At 40.0% G+C, this 20,287-nt stretch overlaps 1 protein-coding gene across 8 annotated transcripts in view; it reads left to right on the top strand.

Annotated features, from left to right (window-relative positions):
* The window catches only part of CALD1 (caldesmon 1), a 186,489-nt gene that overhangs the window by 53,804 nt on the left and 112,398 nt on the right, over window positions 1-20,287 (top strand). For all 8 annotated transcript variants that reach the window (XM_027075515.2, XM_027075514.2, XM_027075513.2 and 5 more), the window contains one exon: window positions 9,804-9,897. The gene's annotated coding sequence lies outside the window, so the exon portion shown is untranslated. The remainder of the gene's footprint in view (window positions 1-9,803; window positions 9,898-20,287) is intronic.

The raw sequence follows: 20,287 nt of genomic DNA, 5'->3' as shown, positions 1-20,287 counted from the left end.
GGATACATTCTTATTGCTTCTCCAATCAGGAATTCTCTTGCCTGTAAAAATCCACTCTCATTCTTTTATTAGCAGTTGAAAGATTTTGGCCAGTACAAATAGCATCATGGATTATTCTTCATTCATTAATTGTTCAAAAAAAAAAATAGGAAAGACTGCAGCAAACAGACACTGTTTAAAGACATCAAGGCCCTCCCTTCATACTATTTTGTAATCTTGTTCCGTTCCATTAAGAAATATTTTTTCTTCTTCATAGTTGTACAAAATTGGCTCCTCTGAGAACATATATCTAAGCTGTATCCTTTGTGTTCCTTGAAATTTTAAGAGAAATTCAACAAAATTTCCCTGCTACCTTTGTTAGTCCTGGCCCCCTGATAATATAGAAATAAACTGAGGGTTTATTTGATTCGTTCTGGCTAAATAAACAAAGGAGGAGAAGAAAGGAGGTAAGTTCACTTGGGGCCTGTAGCATTCTAAGTTCAATAATAGGCTCATTATATGCGAGTTCATTCATTTATTCACTCACCCACCCAGGAAACTTTTACAGAGCATATGATATATGCCATGGAATATGCAAAATGACTGGGATAGAATTAGCAATAAGACTGTGTCCTTGCCACCAAGAAGCCCATCCGTATACAATGACAGTCCATCATTGTGGCATTAGCAAAAGTGTATAAGGGCACAGAAGAGGAAAACCCTCCTTTTCTTTCCTTTTTTTGCATATAGGTGACACACACTGTTAAATTAGTTTCAGGTGTACAACTTAGTGATTTGAAAAGTTTATACATTATCTATGTTCACCACAAGTGTAGCTATCATCTGTCTCATTACATCCCTACTACAAGATTATTGACTGTATTCCTTATGCTGTGCCTTTTATTCCCATGAGTTACTCATTCCATAACTAGAAGCCTGTATATCCCTTTCCCCTTCACCCATTTTGCCCAACCTCCCATCTCTTTCCCTCTGGCAACCATCAGTTTGTCCTCTGAATTTGTAGGTCTGATTCAGCTTTTTGTTTGTTTATTCATTTGTTTGTTTGTTCTTTAGATTCCACTTATGAGCAGAAGCATATAGTATTTGTCTTTCTCAGTCTATCTTATTTCACTTAGCATCATACACTCTAGATTCATCCATTTTGTCTCAAATGGCATGATCTCATCCTTTTTTATGGCTGCATAATATTTCAGTGTGTGTGTGTGTGTGTGTGTGTGTGTGTGTGTGTGTGTGTGTGTGCTTGCACACCAAATTTCCTCATCTATTGATGGACACTTAGATTGCTTTCATATCTTGGCTATCTTAAGCAGTGCTGTAATGAATATAGGGCAGAGGGGTGCATATATCTTTTCAAATTAGTGTTTTTGTTTTCTTTGGGTAAATACCCAATAGTGGAATTATTGGATTATGTGGTATTTCTATTTTTAACTTTTTGAGGAACCTCCATACTGTTTCCCATAGTGGCGGTACCAATTTATATTCCCACCAATAGTGTGCAAGGATTCCTTTTTCTCTACATCCTTGCCAACACTTATTATTTCTAATCATTCTTATTTTAAAGTAAGTAACATATCCAACAAAGAATTTCCTTAAGGTCATACCTCTATTGTGACCCCACAGCCTGTCTTCTCTCACAATTCCATGCTGCTTTCAAGGAAACAACCAATGTCCAACCCAACTGAATAGTTTAAAGTTTTGTCAACAATGCAGTGAACCCATTGCAGAATGCCAAGGGAACTCTTACTTTCATTGAATAATTGACTTTTTCTTGAATTATAAGAGTAATTTCCTTAGTTTTCTTGCTTGATTTAACCTGCTTGGCTAAATAAATTTCTAACATGATACCCTACTAATGCATCTTGTCTCTCTTATCCACTAATTTATACAAGTATATAGATACATCCATATGCACAATTGCATAGTAACATGAAAAATGTATCTCATTAAAACCAAGAGACTCTCCTACAGACCTAAAAATTTACACTGAAATACAAGCATACTATGGACAAATATGCAATATACACAGGCAAAAACTTAAATGAAAACATACAATTTAAACAAGTAAAGAGGAAACCTTGTGCAAGAGCCTGATGCACATGTGCACCATTGGCTATAGATTTGGGAAGGTGGGTAGTTGAAAGTGAAGAGAAGAAACAGTGCGGTTAGTGAGCAAGGGACTGAATGGACATGAAGTTTCACCACATCTTAAGATGATAAATAGTCCCTGTATTTGAATTGCTTTGGTATGGGCCACTTGCAAAAACATTCAAACTTTCCCTTCTAAGATATAGTAAGCCAAAATATATCTTATGGAAAGTTCACTAAGTCATTGGTAAATAATCCAGTGTTGACTTTTAATTTAGAAATAACTGGCCAAATTGATCCCAGCCTTCCCAAATACAGTTTTCCCCCTGCAGAGTACATTGATTTGTATTGCCTTCTTGTTTTCTCTCATTGTTTGTCTTTCTTTTTATTATTTTATTTCCCTACTGGTATAATATATGGCCAGAAATACCAAACTTTCATGGTTTTATATATTTTGAGCTCATAAATCCCCATTAGTTGTCGTCTTTTCCGGCTGAGGCTTCATCTTTTTCTCTCCACATGTTGTAAAAATAATCTTTATTTGAGGTATAACATACAGAAAAGTGTACAAATCATAATTGTACAGCATGATGAATTTTCACAAAATGAACATAATGGTGTAGTCCCCTCCAAGATCAAGAAATAGAACATTACTAGCATCCCAGAAGCCCCCCCCTTGTGCTTCCTTTTACAGTCAGCCTCCTCCCCTTACCCCCACTGCCCCAGGGTAACCATTATTCTGATTGCTTACACTAAGTATTAGTTTTGTTGGTTTTTTAAGTTTATATTAATGGAATCTTTCTCTCTCTCTCTCTCTCTGTGTGTGTGTGTGTGTGTGTGTGTGTGTGTCTCACTTCTGCTGTTTAACATTATGTTTCTGAGATTCATTGCCTGAGCAATACTTAGATCATTCTAACTGTTGCACAGTATTCCATTGCTTGCCTGCCACAACTTATCCACTTTACTATTGGTAGGCATTGAAGTGATTTCCTGTTTGTAGCTATTATGAAAAGTGCTGCTATGAGCATTCTGTTCTAATTCATGTCTTCTGATGAATATTTGCATGGATATTTGTTGTGTACATACCTAGGAGTAAGATATCTGGGTCACAGGATATACAAATATTCCATTTCAGCAGCTGAAACTGTCAAATAATTTTCCTAAGTGACTGCCAGTTTACATTCCCACAGCTGTGCATGAGAGTTCAGTTGCTCATTAACACTTTGAATTGTCAGTCTTTTAAGTTTTAGCCATTCTAATGGTGTGTGGTTTTACTTGGAATCTTTCTAACGATTAATAAGATTGAGCACTTTTTCATATACTTATTGGCCATTTTAGTATCCTCTTTTGTGAAGTGCCTATCAAAGTCTTTACCCATTTTAACAATAGGTCATCTATCTTTTTCTTCTTGGTTTATGGGAATTCTTTATATATTCTGGATAAAAGTCCTTTGTCAGATATATGTAATGCTAATTTTTTCACTCTCTTTATGGTTCTTAATTTCAATGTGAAATTTATCAATTTTATTTCCTTATGGTTAGTGATTTACAAAATCTTTACCTGTCTCAAGAACATGATGTATCTTCTACTTTTTTTCTGAAAGCTTATATGTATCAGCTTTTACATTGAGATCCACACTCAATCTGGAACTTTTGGGGGTGGAGGATATGGTGTTAAACAGAAGTCAAGACTTAGTTTTCGTTTTTTCCATATGCATATCCAGTTGAAGTCCTGGATGATATTGCTTTCCTCCAGAGAGGGTTACCCATGTTCTGGTAGTTTGATAGATTGGGAAGTTCACTTTAGTTTAATTAGGGCTGAGATGAGTTTGTATCACTCCATGGACCTTCAGTCTGCCCCCTCTTCATGGATGAATTCTCCAAGGGTCCTACTGAGATTATATCCCCAGGTGCTTTTCTCAAAAGAGTAGAAGAAATGTCATTGTTGGCGACTATGACTCCTCCAAGTTTTTGGTCATGGGAAGAGCTTTGGAGTCCACCAAATCTGGGTTGTAATTCCAACTCTGCTACTTACTGACTACGTGATAGTGATTCTGGATCTGTTTCCTTGCTTTCAAGTGGGGATAATAAAAACAGCCAGTTTCACAGTTTACTTTTGAAGATCACATGAGGTAACAGATATCAAGTACCTTGCACGTAGTAGACCTTCAATAAATGATAGATATTATTTTACAATATATTATTATTTCTCTTGGAGCTATAAAATACACTCATCTCCTAGAAATGTTGGGGAAGTGGTAGGAGTGTCTGTGGTCTCTGCAAAGCAATACGCTTCTTGGAGCAGGCCGTTTGATGCTGCAAAGGGTGAGCTCAGTTGAGCTTGTTTTATTCACAATCATAACAATGTCATTCACAGATACTGAGACATACACAAGACATTTTTTCCCCTTGGAAGATCATAGAAGTGCATACAAACCATCTGAATTGGGGGGAACTTAAAACTCCATTCCCGAAAATTCATGTTGCAGATGAAGGAATTGAGGGGCCTAACGTGGTTAAATGACTTGGTCAAGGTCAGTTCACTCATCAGTATTTATTTAAGTGACTAAATTCCCTAAGATCACATATCTCTTCCCTTCTAAACTACTCCTAGCTCCCATATTCAACTATAAATGAAAAAGAGAGACAATTCACAAGAGACAATTAGTGATGTTTTATTGTTACTGGCTCATTCTGACTAAAACCCATAGATCTATTTTTGAATATTTTATTTTAATTTCCATCCCCACAAATTATGTGACTTCCTGCCAACTAAGACTGAAATAGCTACTTACCATTCCTTTCCCATTCCAAGGATTATGTCCCGTAGCTTTTCATTCTTTTATTATTAAGAAATATTCGGCCTTCGCCTCCAATGCACAAGACTGAAAGGAGCTCACATAAACCCACAGAAAGAAACTCTCTTCAAGCTTACCAAGTGAAAGGGGGTACAAGGGTACCTCTGTCACTCTGGGCACTGAATGCAAAGGGGACCATGTGCATCCCTGGCACTCTTCTCTGGGTAGGGACAGATCACCAGCACCACTGCCACCATCATGATTTCCAACAAAGGCAGCGCTTAGAGGATCATTTTTGGTAAGTCCTCATTCAGCACATCTTTCAACATTGTATACTCTGCCAACAGAGAGATAAAGCCTGAGTCCCATAGGGGGCAAATAACTTGAAAGAGTTTCATGATCACAGAGCACACAGAACTTACAAAAGCCTCCATCTCATGCTGGGATTCTCAAGGGATCCTCCTGGAACACTCTTTCCCTAGATCTTCACATGGGCTGTTCCCTCCTAGAAATGTATTTTCAGCCTAGATGTCTTCTTTTTGGAGAGACCATCTCTCACTATGCGGCCTCCAGTGACCTTCTGGTGGCCCTCCGTCACAGCATGCTGTTTTATTTACTCATTATCAGAAACACCTGTGTTGTTCCTACTACACAAGAACACCAGCTCTGTGAAAGCAGCCCTTGTTCATCTCTGTGGCTCAGAGTACCCACTCAGTGAATAAGTGAATGTGGGCATGTATCCTTCCAATACACCCATCAGGCTGGGTCAGCCCTTGAGTTTGAATACTTGCTTCACTTCTTACTAGCTGAGTGAACGGAGGCAAATGACTTAAATAAAACGAACTTCTCAGTGCTTACCCTAAGATAAGAATACATACCTCACTAGGGTGCTATAGCAATCAGATGAGATAGATGTGTACCATGTGCTTGGCACAAGGCCTGGCACTAAGAGTCCTTAATATGTAGTATTTATGAGGCGCCTGGGTGACTCAGTCGGTTAAGCGTCCAACTCTTGATTTCGGTTCAGGTCGTGATCTCACGGATCATGAGTTCAATCCCCACATCGGGCTCTGCCCTGACAGTGCAGAAAATCCCTGCTTGGGATTTTCTCTCTCTCTCTCTCTCTCTCTCTCTCTCTGCCCCTCCCCTGCTTGCACACATGTGTTCTCTCTCTCTCTCAAAATAAACTTTAAAACAAAAAGAGAAAAAAAACCATAGTATTTATATGTCCATAATGAAAGCAGAGCATATTATAAAAGTCGTGGGAGATTTTTAAATATAAATATTAATATTAATGTTAATGTTAAAATCAAGGGGTACTAATTCAACCACATTTTAAAGGTAAAATTTTAAATTAATTAAAACCTCGTTCTTAAAGGCTATACAAAGTTATTCATTTTTTATAAAAGATCCCTAATTTAACCTTTGCAATAATTACTGTTATGATAAATTAACATTTTAGACCCTCCCTTTTGGTATCCTTTTGGAAAATGGCATCTTTCTGTGAATACTTGTGGTAGGAATTTTAAGGTAGAATTGTAATCGCTTTTTGCAAATATGTACTGGCGATGCTTTTTCATTTGTGTAACCTAGGAAGGTGCTAGTTTCTGTTTCTCATGCCACTGAATGGCTTTAGCTAGTTTTTGAAGTTTTTAAGAAAATCACTACTCTTGGAGGACTACAAGTCTGATTGAGAGGAGATAAATTTCTCCTTTCTTTTTGTTACACCTTGATTCTCCCATAGTACATGCGTTCATATAAAACCCTAATGTCCCCACATGCCTGAGCAGACGGTTCAATCAAAAGAGCAGTAAATAGGACCTGACCGTTCACCACTGACTAGAAAAGGGGTTGTGGAAGGAAGACAGGCTCACTTGCTTAACACAACCCTGTTCTCTCTTCCTTCCCCTCTTCCTTCATCTCAGGTCTTTTCCTTCTTTACCATCCAGTCTAGAATCAGATTTGCCTGCAGAGAATTTTGGCAACTGCCTCTGAGCCAGGCCAGCCAGCATACATGTGTTAGGCACTGAATTAAAAGCTTAAAGGGATCCAGTGAGTACTCGTTCACCCAGGAATCTATTTGAAGTTGCAAAGTAACTGAAGGTAGAAAAAGATCTTAAAATAGAGAGTAAGAGCTTCATCAGTTTTGCGGCCCTTGGATTCTAAATTGGAAAATAGAAAGCAAAGTATATCTGAAGACAAACTCTACTTTCATTCACTTCGCCATTCTCTTTATGGTTCCTCTTGAAAGCCTTTCTTTTCTCTTTGTCTCATTAACAAGATAGTTCATGAACATAGACCCAGATACTATAAACCAAAAAAAAAAAAAAAAAAAAATCCCACTGATAGCATTTTCTTTCTCTATTTTTCCTATATTCATTCCTAAATTCAAAAATAAAAAGAGAAGAAAGGAAAACAAACCACAAGAGACTCTTAATGATAGAGAGCAAACTGAGGGTTGATGGAGGAATGTGGGTAGGGGATAGGCTAGAAGGGCGATGGGTACTAAGGAGGGCACTTGTGATGAGCACTGGGTGTAGCATGTAAGTGATGAATCACCGGATTCTTCTTCTGAAACGAATATTGTGCTGTATATTAACTAACTAAAATTTAAATTAAAAATTAATTAATTAAACAAATAGAAATACTGACAGAATTGAAAGGGCAGAAAGGAAAACTGGGCAAATAAATACTGACCCTGCAAGAAGGTTTGGGGAAGATACTGTGAATTATTTTCTCTACCAATTTAAATATCTCTCAGTATGTTCAGTTATAATCCTGGCAAGTAACTCTTGCCTTTTTCTAGTCTCTGATGTCTTTGTTGAAGCCTGAGGGTCAAGGATGGGAGGCCTCTGTGGGGAGGGTACTATAATCTACGTCACATTCCAAGTGTAGGCTTTTTTAAGGTGCGGATTCCTGGACACCTCTCTGGAGTGTCCCATATATATGTTAAAAGCCTCCATGCCTGAAAATTTTGACGTGCAATCAGTCTGAGAAACCTCTTCTAGGGATTCACTACACGATAAGTACCATAGGCCAAGTACCACAGCTGTTTGTTCTTTTTCATATCCTCGATGTGTTCCTGGCACATAGAGGTTCTCCAGCCATGTTTGTGTATAAATTTACTTATAGGAGTACTCTTTGTAATTGATTCTCATCTAAATTCCATCCTCAAGGACTCTGCTAATTATTTAGCAACTGGTTCTCATTCTGGGGAGAAGAAAAATGGAGACTGCCTTAAAAGGTAATGAAAGTTAATATGCACAAAATTTGGCCTATAGTTTCAGGAAACTCACCCATGGATTCCATTCATTCATTCAACAGTCATTTCTTGATATTCTACTGCATGCTGGGAGGGGACCAGGAGCTGTGAGGAACCAGATTATGAAGCAGGCTTAGGCAATCTTTCCAGCTAGGAAATGCCTCACCATTTTATCATCCCCTTCTCTTCAGATTTATAGAAAAGACCTCCAAACTTGGACCCACAATAGAAGAAAAGGAATTTAAATGGGATTGGGAGCTCTTGTCATTTTCTGGCTTTGTAACCCAGAAATGTAATTATATATTTTAGTCCCAACTGGATTTTAGCCTCTAACTGGATTTTAGTCTCCTTAAGATGAGGGCCCACATCCCAGAATGCTGAGCAAGGTACTTTAAATGTATGGCAATACAAAGTAGATGTTTGCACTCAGGACCCGAGACCCCCTAGGAAGAGGTGGTAGAGGTTGAGGGAGAGGAGCTAGAGATGGCCTGAGTGGCTGCTCAAGGTTAAGGAAATGGGTGATGGGCAGGAAGGATGGCACTTGTTGGGGTGAGCCCTGGGTGTTATATGTAAGTGATAAATTACTAACTTCTACTCCTGGAACCAATACTACATTATATGTTAACTAACTTGAATTAAAAAAAGAAGGAGAAGGAGAAGGAGAGGAGGAAGAGGAAGAAAAAGGAAATAAGAAGGGGGGGGGGGGGGGAAGGGATGGCTCCTGGGTTTGCTGATGAATTTGTGAGCCCTCAAGGTTCCCTGACTCCTAGTTTGCAAAACAGCCTTCCTCAGATGGACACAAACTTTAAGTAACACACTAAGCAGGTTTTTGTTTTGTTTTTTACTTGTGAAAGCTGAAATGAGAATCTAGGAATCCAAGCCTAGTTTCTAGCAGTGAGATTCCAAGCCAGTCCCTTAACCTCTGTGAGCTTCTGTTTTCTTCTAATGCCAAGTGGCAGAGGGTGGGGTTGGAGGAAGGCAAAGCTATATTCTTAAGGTCCACTTGAGACCTATTACTCTGCTCCATTAAAGGCAAACATTAAAAGCCCAAAGTTGCATTTCATACTCATTAGAAGCCCTTGTTGCATCATGTTGGGGGCAGGCTTAGGGATGTGACGGTGATTTACTGTCACAGTTGCCATTTCTGTGGTCTTTCTAATGTTTACTATTTACTAATGTGTTTCAAGTGTGGGTTAACTCTAGATTATCTACTAGTACATTTCTATAATTATCTGTAATCCTCCAGACCTTCTTCTTCTACTGATTAGTCAAGTTCCTGACCATCACCAGCAGAAGACTGTGGAGAAAGGTTCTTGAGAGTCTGAAGCTTAGAAGGATTGAAGGTCGGGTTTGGAGAAGGGGTGTCCTTGACTGTGTTCTAAAGCCTTTGTCTCTGATTATTGGCGTTTGTAGTATTCCCTGTTTTGTATTTACTATACCACCTTCTCTACCCCATTATCTAGAATAAGTTAGGGGTTGACTCTGGAATAATTGTATTCATATTCTTTAACATACAAGTGCACAGTACCCATTTCTGTCTATGCTTTATTTCCCCTTTAAGGTCCTAACTCATAATAGTACCTGAGGAAGAAATGATATTTTAAATATGTGGTCTACATTAACTAAAATTAATTCTACTTCATCCTGCTTTTATACCAGGTGTCATTAAAACGTTTGGAGATCCTTCAACCAAATTCTGCAGGGATTGGTGATCAACTGGAAGGCTCAGAAGTAGACATCTGATCGTTTACCTGTGAGTAGCATTTATGTGATTGACGGGGATGGGGAGGCTCTGCTCCTAGCTTCTCTGCCTGATTTTCTAAATTCTGGCACCTAAAGATGCATTGTGAGAAGCCAGTCTTTCTGCTGTAGTCCTCATGGTTTATATACCAATTCATCTGTCAGATTTGGAAAGAATTTTTTCTGCTTTATAATTTGATTTTTTTGCGGGACACGTGGGTGGCTCAGTTGGTTGGGTGGCTGACTTCAGCTCAGGCCATGGTCTCACGGCTCGAAGGCTTGTGAGATTGAGCCCCACGTTGGGCTCTATGCTGACAGCTCAGAGCCTGGAGTCTGCTTCCGATTCTGTGTCTTCCTCTCTCTCTGCCCCTCCCCGCTTGTGCTTGCTCACTCTCTCTCTCTCTCTCTCTCTCTCTCTCTCTCAAAAATAAATAAATGTTAAAAAATTATAATTTGATTTTTTGCTTTATTTTTTTCCTGCATATGTATCTTAAGCAAAACAGTCCCAGATCAGTAATGAAGTCCTCACTTCCTGCAAAGAATGATGTTGACTTGAGGGGACAGAGAGGTCATGAGTCAGTCTTCCCCAGTGAATAAGCTCAACTTTGCACAGACACTGGTGATTTCAGGGGCAGTAAGTGCCAGTCACTTCCCATGAACCCTCCTCAGCTGGGAGGAGAAGTTCCACAGGCAGAAGGGTTACTGGGGGGCATAAAGAGGGGATTGCAGAAGGTAGAGGCTGGAGAAAGTAAGGAAAACTTCACTTGTTCACAGTTTTGCCCAGGGTGGCACCAGTAGGAGGGAAAGTTTTTTGGGAATTCAGTGTGGTTCTCAGGCAATTGTTTTCTGATTCTATCTGTTGCAGCCTGTATTAGTTTGCTCCGGTTGCCATAACAAGTTATCACAGACCAGGTGGCCTAAACAACAGAAATTTCCTCACAGTTCTGGTGAGATGTCAGCAGGTTTCGTTTCTTCTGAAGCCTCTCTACCTGGCTTGCAGATAGCAGTCTTCTCCCCGTGTCTTCACATGCCAGCCTGCAGTGTGCACACGTGTTTGGTGTCTCTCTCCAGGTGTCCAACATCTCCTTTTCTGACAGGGACACCAGTCCTATCAGATTAGGACCCACCTAATCACCTCACCTGAAGTTAATCACCTCTTTAAAAACTTGATCTTCAAACACGGTTACGTTCTGAAGGACTGGGGGTTAGGACTTGAACATATAAATTTGGGGAAACACAATTCAATCCATACCAGCCCATCATCATGTGTTTCTAACATGCTGATTTTTAGTTTATTGCAGATGCACTTCCCTCAGATTCCTCTCTCCTGAACTTCCTCTGCATTGACATCACTTTCAGAACACTGGTTATTCTGTGATGTGTTATAGCCCTTTATTGTGCGGCTCTCATTGTCCAATGACATTGTGCAATTTTTGAAATTGAAGAGTGTGGCTTTTACATCTCTCACAGCAGTAGAAGTTGTGTATATAATAGACATTTAATAATATTGAATGAATGAATGAATGAGTGAGTGAATAGATGATTAGATGTAACTTCTGAACCTATAATTTATTTGCTTTAAGACTATCTCCCAGTGATGATTATTAGTGCCCTTTACAACATTTGCTGCCCTTTACCACAACAGGTAGAAATAAGTCAAGACAGGAGAGGGGCTGAAAGAAAAATATGATTAGCTGACATCAGGAGAATTACCTCTCTCCTCAAAAAGGTAGGAGACAATAAATAGCATGAGCCTGCCCCAGATCCCATCACTCTTCCATGAGAACGTTGTTCCAGGAGACAAGAGGGAAGGCCGATGAGCTTCGATGGGGATATACTGAGTGTGAGGACTTAAGGGACATCAAGGGTATAGTCCACCTGAAGCTCAGGTGAGAGCTGGAGACAGAGATGTTTTCAGTCATAATCTTTACTTAGGAATTAGAACCATGGCAGTGGATGAGGTCATCCAGAGAGATTGTGTGGAGAGAGAGGAGCAGTGTTTCCAAAATGCCACCAGAAATTGGTGTGTAGAAGGTTTTCCTGGTAAATAACAGAGGAATCCTCCCATGATAAAGAAATCTACATGCTACTCTTAATGAGGGTTTGTAAGAACAGGTATATTGGGGTGCCTGGGTGGCTTGGTTGGTTAAGCATCCGACTTCGGCTCAGGTCATGATCTCACGGTCCGTGAGTTCGAGCCCCGCGTCGGGCTCTGTGCTGACAGCTCAGAGCCTGGAGACTGTTTCAGATTCTGTGTCTCCCTCTCTCTCTGCCCCTCCCCTGTTCATTCTCTGTCTCTCTCCATCTCAAAAATAAATAAATGTTAAAAAAATTTTTTTTAAACAAAAGAACAGGTATATTAACTCATGTGTATGTCTTTCTTTTTCTCTCTCATTTATTTGGCCCTATTTTATTTCTTCTTGTGTCCTTTCCTTTGGGGATATGCCCCCAAACCATTCCCGTGGGGCTTGTCCCATCTAATAACTGCACCCATGAGCATAGGTTTGACTCCCTAAGTTTCTGCCAAGGGGGCCTCATACATCAACACCTTCCTTTGGAGCCATTTTCTTCATCAGCCAATCAGAGCTGATCAGACTGGACAGTAGGGGAGCCTGTCTCCAAAGAGACAGAAGGTAGATCTTTCTCAGAGACTGGTGCCATTGAACATTATCTTGTCTAGACAGTCAGTAAAGGGCTCAGTAGAGGGGAATGTACATCCTTTGCACTGAACTCCTTCTTTAGTATATTGATCCCTACTGGTTTCCCCACTCTACCTATGCCCTCCAGGAGGCTTTGGCAATATTTTAGGGTTTCGCAGCCAGGCCAGAATGGAAGCTGGTAGAGTATGGAGGGGCCATGGGTCATGACGGCCATAGCAATCTTCTCTCTGGGTCCCACCAGAAATGTCATTTCTAATGAGGCCATGTTTATCCCAGCACTAGTTTCCTTAGTTTTTCCTGATTTCTGTGACAAATAAAAGAAGGAAAAATATTTATCCATTTATTTTATTTTCTGAAGTATTACTTTTCTTCCTTTAGATTCTCTTTTTGCAATTTTTTTTTTCTTTTTCTCTCCTTCTCTCTTAGTTCTCTTTCTTTAGCAGAACCTTGATCTTTCCTTGGATTGTCTGGTAACAGTGGAAGAGACCATCTGAGTTCTGGAAACTTCCTCCTTCTCTACAAACCCCACCCATTTTCTCTAGTTAACTGTGAGATGCCAGCTTTCTTCATCTACCCACTTCCACACTTCTGTCTTGGTGTTCTTTGAGTAGCAGAAAATATGCCAATTTTTATGCAGCTGCCTAAAGTGTCAGTGACACCTGACAGTGATTTTTTAAATAATATAATTTATTGTCAAATTGGTTTGCATACAGCACCCAGTGCTTACCCCAACAAGTGCCCTCCTCAATGCCCATCACCCACTTTCCCCTCCCCCCAACCCCTATCAACCCTCAGTTTGTTCTCAGTATCCAAGAGTCTCTTATGGTTTGCCCCAGTGATTTTTACTCAAATTGCTATTTACCTAAGATGAGAAAGGAGAAATTTTGTAGTCAAGAGAAAATGGCTGTACAATCCATGAATGGCCTAGATGGGGTGTTCCAAATGAATGGTGGCCAGTGGCCAGCATAGGTGCCTCTCAACTGTGTTTCATTAATTTCAGTCAGCTACAAGGTTTGGAGAGAAAGATGATTTTCCTATGAGCATGTAAAAGAAGTGCTTTGAGTTGTAAGTTTTTGCCCTTGTTTAAGAAAAGCATAAATGGGAGATTTTATAACCACAGTGGGCCAATATTTTTGGAGTCAGTTGAAGCTCCAGATGGAGTGGAAAGAGAAGTTTTTTTCTTCCTCTTTTCTTGAGTTTTACAGAACAAGTCTCCCTGGACACCTTTAATAAAGTGCTCAGTCTCTTTTTTAGTTCAAGTGTGCCCAAACTTGCTATCACAGGATCTGAAGGAGTCTTTCTTACACTAAGAATCCTCTCTCTAGATTTTTGTAGGGGTTGTAGAACCAGCCTCATATGTGAAAATGGCTTGAATCCACTCCTTCCTCAAGAGTCTCACCTTCAAGAGCCCACACTCAAGTCCTTGTCATATGGTATAGGATGAAAATATGCAGTGAGCCCAAGTTTGGTTAGGGATTGAGGGAACAGGAGGAACACAGATTCCCATAGTCTCATCAACGTTCTGGAAACCTTCATGTTAGGAAGGGTAAGAGGACATTCCAGCATCACCATATGCGGATTTTGTAACTTTGGCCAAATGATGGAGTTTTCCTGGTCAGAGAATTGCACCTGGCTTTAAGAGGTGCCTCTGTGGAAGCACATATTCCTGCCTAGCACAGCTATTGACAGAGGAGCTTGGGCCAGGGTGGACAAGCCAAGATGAGGGCCACGGAGGGCAAGGGAGAAAAATAGACAGTGGTGCCAGGAGTACTTTCTAGAAGAAAGGTTCTTCTAGAACTCCTCTCCAGACTATTGTCTAATAGTCATGAATAAAGAGATAAAGAATGATTGTGCTATTTAATAGTTTTCAATGGAAATAAGCAAAAGTCCTGAGGCTTACCTGAGGCTCCAAGAATGATTGGATTTCTACAGTCCAAGGACACAGATTCAGCTGCTTCTGAACTCTACTTTGGGATGTTTAACAACACGAAGTAGTGAACGTCTTGCACTCTGTGCAGCCATACTCCAATAGGATTTAAGTAGAACAAGCACGCAGTCTGAGGGGGGGAAATCTGAAACAAGTTTCCTTCCTACCATTCTCTGTATCCCAGGTCCAATTTAATGCCAAATTAAATCTAGATTTTTTTAAAATCGACTTTCACTAAGGAAAGGGCAGAGCTGCATTCCCTGAAACAGATATTTTAGGCCAAAATTATTACTTGGGCCTTTTTTCCTCCTCCTTTCTGCTAATTCAAAACAAAATGTCTGTCATTCACTCTAACACCAGCTTTTAAGAGCTGGAGACAAATGGAGTCTGAATATTCACGCCAATGTGGTACAAATGAGCTGTGATTTCAGGATGCTGGCTGTTTCTCTGACAGGAGAAAAGAGCGGTTGACTAGTTTAATATCTTTGGCTGAAAACACTTTGTTTTAAAGGGATGGAGAAGGCCAACATTAATATTGAGTCCTGTTATTTAATGACCGAATAGGATATATCATGGAATGAGGCATCCTGTGTCTGGGGAAAGTGTGTTTATCATACCCAGAGGGAGTGATTACAAATGTAGGGTGGGACTGAAGGAAGGAGTTCTTCTAAAAGCATTTTCTCCAAGTTCTTAAGAATTCCTCCCGTAAGTAGATATGCCCATAATTGTGAATCTGATTCCCTCTAGACTTAGACAATTTATAAACATAAAGACATTTGTTATAATGAGACAATCTAATTACCTCCCTCAGAATGCTGGCTAATGGTTTAGAAATAAAAGATGCAGTTGCAAGTTGAGGTTTAAGGTTGGGGGGAGGGAGCTTGTGATGACCATTAGCACCATCTGTCCTTTTTCTCGTTCCTCGAACATACATCTTCAGTCACTCATGAATTTACTGTTTCTATAGTATATTGAATTGAACACTCTCCATCTCAGGTGCTAGAATAGGGCTACATTAGCAATTCTAGCATTCCTTCATTCTCTCCTATAAATTGGACTATTTTTTTTTATTCAATGCAATAGACAATTTGGTGAGTCCAATAATACGTTCATTGACGTACATTAGGATTTCCAATACTTTTATTTGCTTTTCGTTGGCCTCATCTTGGCAAAGAGTCATAACATTTTAAATTTCTCTGCCCTCTCATCCACCCATCATACTTAATTATGCAGTTTATAGGCAACACATAGCAACGTGCTGGCTGTATCTGTAATTCTACTTTATTGCAAACTGCTTCGAAGAATAATTGTATAACTGCTCCTGGTATTCTTTGTTTCTTCAATTCTGGTTTTCAGGAAGCATTTTTTTTTAAGGGGGACATAATTGTAGTTTCAAAGCAATTGAAAATTAAGAATAAACTTAAGGTGCTGTGACATTTTGATGGAATGCTGAGAAGAACCCGAGGTGAGAAACCCAAAGTGGATTTGCCATGAAACCAGTGGAGCTGAAGTGGCAGGGCCCCTCCCAGGGATCATGTCTCTGCCACGACCCCTGCTGAACTTTTTACATTTAATATTCTCTTCCTTTTTTAAATATTTATTTTTTTTTTTTTTTTTTTTTTTGAGAGCGAGAGAGAGGCAGAGAGAGAGAGGCAGAGAGAGAGGGAGACAGAGAATCCCAAGCAGGCTCCATGCTGTCAGTGCAGAGCCCGACACAGGGCTCGAACCTATGAACCACGAGATCGTGACCTGAACTGAAATCCAGGGTCAGATGCTTAACCAACTGAGCCACCCAGGCGCCCCAGTACTAAAGAAGGCCTCCCAAATAATCTTCAGATCCCACAAACTTGGCTCTGCCCTGAGACCGATGCAAACTGATAAAGTTAGATGACTGACCTTCATGTCTAATTAAATTTTAAAAAGCAAAGAAATAGTCAAAGTGTGAAGTACTATGTTTTAGTTTTTAAGACTTTAGAATGAATTCAACTTATTTCCTGAAGCAAACCCCACTTAAATGAAGTAATAAATCAGTTTGCCAAAACACAAATGAACATAAACAGGAGATTCATTTTTACTTCATTAATAAACATCAAATGTGAGCCTGCCTAATGTGGAGCAGGCCAAATCCTCTGGACAGGAAACCTCTCCTACTGAGGGGCATTTGTACAGTCAATCACGTGATCATTTCATCTTCAAGGTTGTTGCCACGGTCTACCTTGTATTATCCATTTACAGGTCTTTTGAGATGGAGCATTGTTCTGTGATTAGAAGCACAGACTCTGGGGCCAGGCTAGCTCTACCATTTACTAGCTCTGTGACCTTGGACACATGACTCAGCTTCTCTGGGCCTATCTTTTTGTCTATAAAATGGAGACAATATGGATTGTTAGAAAGATTTAAATTGATATTTATAAAGTTCTGAGAACTGTGCTTGGTACATAGTACATGCTATATAACCACGGGCTAAGTAAATAAACTTCTCCATGCGGACTGTAATTTTGTATGGGTTCATTTGTGGGTTCACTCTTGACCCTAATGAATGACTCTATAAATCAGGGGTCACAAAGTGCCAAACTGAAACCCATATAGACCTGCAAATGTGCTTCCCTTGCCCAGCATGGATTTTGTTTTTAACTTGATTTTGAATGCTCTTAATGTATGCATTCTCCGTTTTCCCATGGGCCACCACTCCCCAAATATTCACCTCTTTGGTTCTTCAAAGCATTTGAGTTTGTCATCCCTGGTATAAATGAGTGAACACATCATAGGTGAAGACTCCTACTGTTAGTGGCAGTTTTATGGCTTATGGGGCCAATGAGCCACTTCTGCTCCCTGGGGCCCTACCTGCAAACAGGGTTCTGATTAACCTACCTATCCCTATTGCTATATTAGAAATCACAGAAGGAAAATAAGATATATAAGTGGAGTAAGCCCCTGCATGAAACATAGATATGTACTACCTAATGTCAGAAGATCACTTTCATTATGGACTGTGTTGACCAAGGCTACAGCAGTCATGACAAGCTAGGGTATGCTGGGGTCAGGACTCAGAATCTCCATGACTTAAACAAGGGTTTGATACTCATGCTTCCTGTCTAACCCTGGATAGGCAGAGGTTTCCAGTCCACCATTTTGTCATCCTTACTTGGGGCCCCCAGCTGGCAAGCTACTCTCTAGAAACATTGTTAGTTACTATGGTAGAGAGAAAAAGAGGTCCCCAAAGGGTCTCACATCAAAAATTAAATGGACTACCTTAGAAGTGACATGACACTTGTGCTCACAACTCAATGGCCAAAACTAGTCACTTAGCCTCATCTGACCACAAGGAAGCCAGAAAGTACAGTTCTATAAAACAGGAACATCAGGCAAACATCACTTATGGCCGTAGCCTGTGGCATTATTTGGAGCTTGGATTTTCAGGCCAGAAGTCTTTCAATAAACTTAATTCAGCAAATACTCCCTTGCATCTACAAAGGCATAGCAAGCTACCCAGAACTGTGAGCAGATTTCAAAGGAGATGTAGACCCAACATTGAGCAGCTTTAGACTTGCTCAAGAGAGAGTTACAAGAAATCTGAACAACAAAGCCATATAGGATTGATCACCAAAAAGAACAGTACCAACAATATTGCAAAAGTGGAATGCGAAGATGTTTCTGGAATAAAGATAGGACTGAGCTAGACTCTAGAAAAATACATGGATTTGTAGAAGTGGAAGGCACTACAGGTAATGAGAGAGAGGAAGCAGAGACAAAGGCCCAGAGGCAGAAACAAGGGCTACATTTTTGCAGAACGGAGGCCTGTGGCCCAGCTGTGAGTTGTATTTACTTGTCAGCAATCATTTGATGGATTCAGTGAAGCCACTTCATGCAGGGCCCCTGAAAGGTACAGAGACTCAGGGTGGTGTCGTGTGGGAGGAAGATCATTGTTCCTCACTAACCCCCTCCAAAACCAAGGCATTTATGCCTCCCCATCATTAGCCCTCAGCTGCTTATTCCCCAAACCAGTAGTCCTACAGGCCCAACAGCTTCCCAGACCCACAGGCCATCACTGATTGGAGACAGTAGTACACCTTGGGTTGCTCCTGTTTCCAATTGAAGGCATCTTTGATTGCTTCTCCTAACAAAGAATATTCCAAGTTCAGGTGAAATAGCCTCTCATTGCTGGGGTCAGTTCAGCCTTTCTGCTGTGTAACATCTGTTTTTGAAATTCGGCTGAGACCCTGACTTAAATCCATTTAACTTAAAAAGCAGCAATAGAACATCCTGTTTTCATGAATGTCCAGGGGCTGTATGTCAACAAATAAAAGGTCTGTTTGGGGGTATTCAAAGGGGAAAAGCTGGTTGTGAGATGTTCTGCCACTGGGGTAAATTTATTATGGACTGTTCGTTTCTTGGAATCATGAACCAAAGTTTGAAAAAACAAAGTGGACCAGCTTCATTTCAGTCAACAAATTTTGGCTTAATAGTGGGTGAGAAACATGCTTTTCTTGTCAGAAGTTCACTGAGCTGGATGGTTTCCAGAAAGATGCCCTCATTCATGCCTCCTACTTTAGCCATGTGAAGTTAATATCTTAAGTGGATTCTGTTTGTCTGTATAAATTGTGGTAGACAGCAGCTGATATGTCCTTAGTTTTCTATTACTTACACAGGACCTGAGGTGTGAAAGAAGGGGTAAGAATAATTCACCATCCCTCAAACCTGACTACCTACTTTACTCCTCACCCACTTCTTTAAGAGAGACAAGTAGAAAAAAGTTTGATTTATCAGCAACTGGAAGAGTGAGTGTCTGGAACAAAACAGATGTCTATATATATATATATATGTATTTGTTTAATGAATATAAACTCTGGTCTTATAAACTCATGTTCTCTTTATGAATGCATGTCTCTATGTGTATTAATATCATTCCTGTTTGAAAAAGCTGTTACTGCCTATATCCTATTCTAGCCCAAAGAAAAGCATTAAGTCACTTCTGTAGTTGTCTCTTGGAACAGTGTTTTTCCTTTCTAACCCTTATCCCAATTTGTATTTTCTTTATTTATTGCCTGTCTCCACTCTCAGATTATAAGCCCAGAGAGGGCAGAATAGTTGCATTGACAGCTTACATGCCATACCAAGCAAAGTGGTTAGTATGTGAATATTACTTCACAATATTTGTTGAACGTTTTTACTGAAGTTTTCATTGTAGTGATGATTGTAGAGCCTTAACCCCTCTTGATTATGTGTGAATTTATTCACAGTGAAGAAGACAACAGGGCTTATAATGCAATTGAATATTCAGAGACCTTTTTGTATGATGCTACACTCACACTCATTTGACCCTACACTCTATTGAGGGTCATGGTGGAGTGGGTTTAGTCTAACCATCTCTATTTTCTCAACTTAAACTTGTCAAGCCACATCTGCCATTATAGCTGGCCAAGATTAATGTCATAGCACATGGCAATAGTTTAAGGTTTTTTTAATCTTAAACAGTTAACTCATTCCTGGTGGTATTGAATCCATGACCTTAGTTTTATTAGCAATAAATTGTGGCCCACCAAGCTACCTGGCAAAGGCAGTACAAGGATCAGTGGTCAGAAAGATATTTTCAGTGCCCAGTGGGCATAGGATTTAATGTGCACATTCATTTGTCTAGTGGTCACTGTAGACTTTTCTTATGGTCAAGCAAAATGAACACTTCAGCTTGAGTGGGAACAAAGTAGATTCACTTGCTCCATTTTGCTTTGGCTGCCTGTGTAGACAGGGGTTGAAATGGGAATGATTTGTGTGCTCCAAAGGATCTCAAGAGAAAAGCTCATTCGTTTACAGGAGGT

This window comes from Acinonyx jubatus, chromosome A2 (assembly GCF_027475565.1).
Source record: "Acinonyx jubatus isolate Ajub_Pintada_27869175 chromosome A2, VMU_Ajub_asm_v1.0, whole genome shotgun sequence".
NCBI classification, from domain to species: domain Eukaryota; kingdom Metazoa; phylum Chordata; class Mammalia; order Carnivora; family Felidae; genus Acinonyx; species Acinonyx jubatus.
The sequence above is the reverse complement of the archived record's forward strand: the minus strand, read 5'-3'. Positions and strand labels throughout refer to the sequence as shown.